This window comes from Fukomys damarensis, unplaced genomic scaffold, assembly GCF_012274545.1.
Source record: "Fukomys damarensis isolate Sample0158 unplaced genomic scaffold, DMR_v1.0_HiC HiC_scaffold_3, whole genome shotgun sequence".
NCBI classification, from domain to species: domain Eukaryota; kingdom Metazoa; phylum Chordata; class Mammalia; order Rodentia; family Bathyergidae; genus Fukomys; species Fukomys damarensis.
The window spans coordinates 39859436-39863871 of NW_022900915.1; the positions used below are offsets into that span (position 1 = coordinate 39859436).

General features: G+C 38.3%; 1 long non-coding RNA gene across 1 annotated transcript; it reads right to left on the reverse strand.

Moving 5' to 3' along the window:
- Positions 1-236: 236 nt before the first annotated feature.
- On the reverse strand, positions 237-2238 carry LOC104871305. Its single transcript, XR_782810.1, has 3 exons — positions 1981-2238; positions 1298-1375; positions 237-507 (listed from the first exon to the last, which is right to left on the reverse strand). It is a non-coding gene; the product is annotated as an uncharacterized LOC104871305 (long non-coding RNA).
- Between the last annotated feature and the right edge of the window lie 2198 nt (positions 2239-4436).

The following is a 4436-nucleotide window of genomic DNA, read 5'->3' on the forward strand; positions in this document are numbered from 1 at the left end:
CATTTTTAGAAAAAAAGGATTTTAAATATTGATTCAATACAGAGACATTGTGCAGGATCAAGCTTAACTTTTACTGTCAGAACTTCCATTTTCAAAGATAATCCCTACTTTGGCTATTACTAGTGTTTCTTGAAAAGGAAACTTAGGCCATTTGTCACTGTCATGATAATTCCTTTTTTTTTCCCACCTATGTTCTTAGCTCTAACGTATTAATATCCCTTAACCACGTCCTCCCTTTGTAAAGTGTGTGTGGTTGGTTCCCCTGGCCTTCCTCCTTGGTTTTGACAGAACTGAATCAGGCAAGCTGCCGTTCTCGGTTGTTACCGAGCAAATCTTCAAGGTTAGGTACAGCAGTTCGTCGTATTTGCTTGGGTGTATTTAAATGACGCCACTCCTTCCACTTGTTTAAATGGGGTTTCTCAAAGTTGAAACACTGCTTTGCAAGCCAATGATGTTTCCAAACAGAATTACAATTGCCTTTGCCCTAGTCTAGTATTTTTCCATGACCTAGAATTATAGAGGTAAAACACAAATTAATTTTTGCAATAAGGTTACAATTTCTCGATTGTGATTCAAGTGCTGATTTCAGTGTTATTTCTCTATTCTTTCTGCCAGCCAGAGAAAAGAGTGACTGGGGAGAGTTGCCAGCATTTACTTTCTGTAATCACAGACCAGTTCACAATTTACCTGCTGTTTATATAAAACCACATTTGCTTCTGAGGTTTTCCACCCTTCATATGAACATTATTGAGAATGAGTGAGAGAGTCCTGGCTTTTAAAGAATGACGGATTGCTATGGCTAATGCTTCTACAACTATATCGAAGAGGTGAGAGTGGGCATATATATATATATATATATATATATGGTGAGAGTGGGCATCCTTGTCTTCTTCCTGATTTTAACGTGAAGATTTTCAGTTTTTGGCCATTTAATATGACATTGGCTGTTGGCTTTTCATAGATAGTCTTTATTAAGTATCCATCTATTCCAATTTTTTGCAGGGCTTTTATCAAGGTATGCTGTAGACTACAGTTAATGGAATCCCTACATAATTCTAGGTGTCAAATCCTTTCTAGTGTCAAAAAACTTACATTTCGGTTTAAAAAATTTATTGAACCAGAAACACGAATTATATCTCTTGGTATTCTTAGTGTGATATAATTTACATTTTCTAAGGTTTTTAATTCATAAAACACCTGTTTTTAGGAGAAAGGGAACTCTATAGAGGATCTACAGACTAAGAGGGCAATCCCTCATATTTCATAAGCAAGATTCACTGATTCACAAATTACTCACCCAACATTTCAGTCCATTTGCGCCAGGACTAACAATTATCACTGGGCATGCAAAAGAGCTGTTTTATTCTCCAAAGGGCTAGAAAGTGAGAGGTAGAAGAAGATTATGAACAAAGGGCTGAGTCATGAAGATTAGTACAAAAAGTCTACATCTTGACCATCCGAACACTCAGGATATATTTGGGTCTAGAGTTTCTGGGAACAAATACAAAGCAAGGAACAGATCCAAGTACCACAGTGCTGTGTAGTGGTAAGAAAGCGTCCTGCCCATGTGTCAACACCAGTTCAGTATTTAAATGTGTAAATACCAGCTACCGCCACCCTCCAAGAGAAGTTCTGCAGATTGCCTGCTTCACTGTTGCAAAACTTTCTTAGAATCTAATCTCTAATCCTGTTAGCTCAGTTCAGATAAATTATATAAATATGTGCCTGATCTGTGTTCCTCCCTTCCCAGGGTGACACTGGGTTTCTAGGTCGTTGAGATCTTCAATCCCTGATACCAAAGGAGGGGCTAATCAATGCCAGGAAGCCCTGGGCTCTGTATTCACCCATGGAGCTCACATATCAGAGATGCGCCATCTCCCTTTGTGCCCCAAGTCCTTTTAGAAGCAAACCTCCATTTTCTTAGTAAATCCAACCAGACTAGTATGCAGTTCTAAGTGTGAGGGGCTCAGACCTGCTTACCTACTTGTGCTAAACACTAGTTGCCCGCTTAGTGGCTGAGGAAGGAGGGAGGGAGGGAAGCTGGCGTGTGCTTGTCCATCAGGCTTCCAGGGCGAGTCTCTTTCTGTTCCACGTGACTGTGCACTGAACAAGTCCGTGGTATTTTGCAGTTTGCCACCCTGAAGTCTCTGAATCATTCCTTTTGCAGTTGCTTGAAGCATTCAGATTCAAGAAAGCTATTTTGTAAATGGTGGCATTTGTTCAATGTATAAGTCTAGAATATAGGCCTTTCTGATCTTTTGGTTGCTATGGTAATTCAGTTCTGGAGAGGAGGGGACTAGGTGACCATGGAATGTAGACTTTGTCTGATTAGGGGTCTTGGATTTTCGGGGCTTCTGAGCATTTGAGTGGCTCCTCAGCCCACTAAACAGACACAGGGTCAAAAAATGAAGAACAAATAGAATTTAAAGTCAGCAACTCTGGGCCCAAGGCAAAAAACACTGCCTATCGAATAGCCTTATTTGCACATGAGAAATTGCTAACCTTGGTTCTGGGGACTTTGAAGTTAATAAAGAATGCCAAATGCTTAACTCCTGGTAACCTACTGAAAGGTAGGCTACATTATAGAAAAGGACTCTCAGTATGACATTATATATTCACAATTAATTTAAACATAAAATTTTGAAGTTCTGGTGCCAAGGCCAATTCCAGCTGATGTAATTTCCTAAGACTAAATTTCAATGAACATAAAACTTCAAAGAAAATTATGCTGCTACATAAAAGGAAAATCCCTATTGCAAAAGCAGATCACAGCTTCTTTTGTCATAAAAAAAGAATAAAAATGAATACTAATTAGGAAGAATGGGTTAAAGTTCCCCTCTGCGTTAAAGCATAAGATACAGGAGGTTAACTTTTTCCCTCCAGGTTCTCAAATTGCTCCCATAAATCTCCTCATTTATATATGGAAACTGGGTTGCATGTTGTGTGCATAAAAATTAAGGATGTACATTAAATTGATGGTTGCAATTTTAGAGTCTGAGCAGAAGTTGTATGAACATTTGGCCTTGGCGCTGTCCTCCGGAAATTGCCAACATGAAGAAAAGCGAGGGAAGGGCTGAAGGTGAGCTGTAATATCAACCCCCGTTATGTGTGTACCTGACACTGCGTCTGGACGGCTCATCAAAGGATTCTGAAGGTTCGTGCTGAACTTTCTCCAGCTGTGTGGTGAGATCAAGGCAGCAGGGCCAATTGGTCTGCTTATCAAAGAAAGCAGGCTCCACTCATGACCTTGACTACTCGGGGTCAAAATCCTCTTTGGATGGAGCTTAAGAAATTGCATCTCTAATAAGCTGTCAGGAGATACTGATGCACACTAAATTTGAATACCACTACCTTGTATAAATGCTGCCACATATAATTGCATAAATATAATTTCTTAGATTTGGTAACTATGGTGATGAGAGTAGTGAGAAGTAGGAATTGCATCCACTGTTTTGCTGTAAGGTAATTGATTGCTAAAGGATGGAAAAATCTTCATCTCATTTTCCTTCCTTAACTTTAGCTCAATCCAGACCTGCACAGGTCCAGTCCTCCTTGACCAGGATTAACTTCTCTAACTAATGAGCACTCTACAATGATCTCAGGATTTCTAGGTTCTTAGACTTGCGACTGCCAGATTTCTTTGACTTTTTTTGTATTCAGCCATTTAAAAATACAAATGCATTTCATTCTTGCTGATAACATTTCATGAGTATTCATTCATGTATATACTGCAGAAATTCAGTAGCTCTCTTAAAAAATATACTTGGCTTGGTGGCTATGGCTGGCATTTGGAATTGGATAAATAGGAGATACTTTATACTTTTAAATGTTTTGCCTGTGTACACTGCTCATTGTATACATTAATCAAATTAGTTTTAAAATGTAACAAACAAAATAAACTCTATTCTATATCTTTCTCAGGATTTCTAGGTTCTTAGACTTGCGACTGCCAGATTTCTTTGACTTTTTTTGTATTCAGCCATTTAAAAATACAAATGCATTTCATTCTTGCTGATAACATTTCATGAGTATTCATTCATGTATATACTGCAGAAATTCAGTAGCTCTCTTAAAAAATATACTTGGCTTGGTGGCTATGGCTGGCATTTGGAATTGGATAAATAGGAGATACTTTATACTTTTAAATGTTTTGCCTGTGTACACTGCTCATTGTATACATTAATCAAATTAGTTTTAAAATGTAACAAACAAAATAAACTCTATATTCTATATCTATTTTTTTTTTTGGTGTTTTTGAGACTTGGTGTCTCTACATAGTTGAGACTGGCCTGGAGCTCACTACGCAGCCCAGGCTCATCTCAAACTCACAGTAATTCTCCTATCTCAGCCTCCTGAGTGTTGGGCTTAAAGGCATGTGCCACCTTGCCCAGCTTATATTCTATATCTTTTATAATATTAAAGGATTTAATGACTTA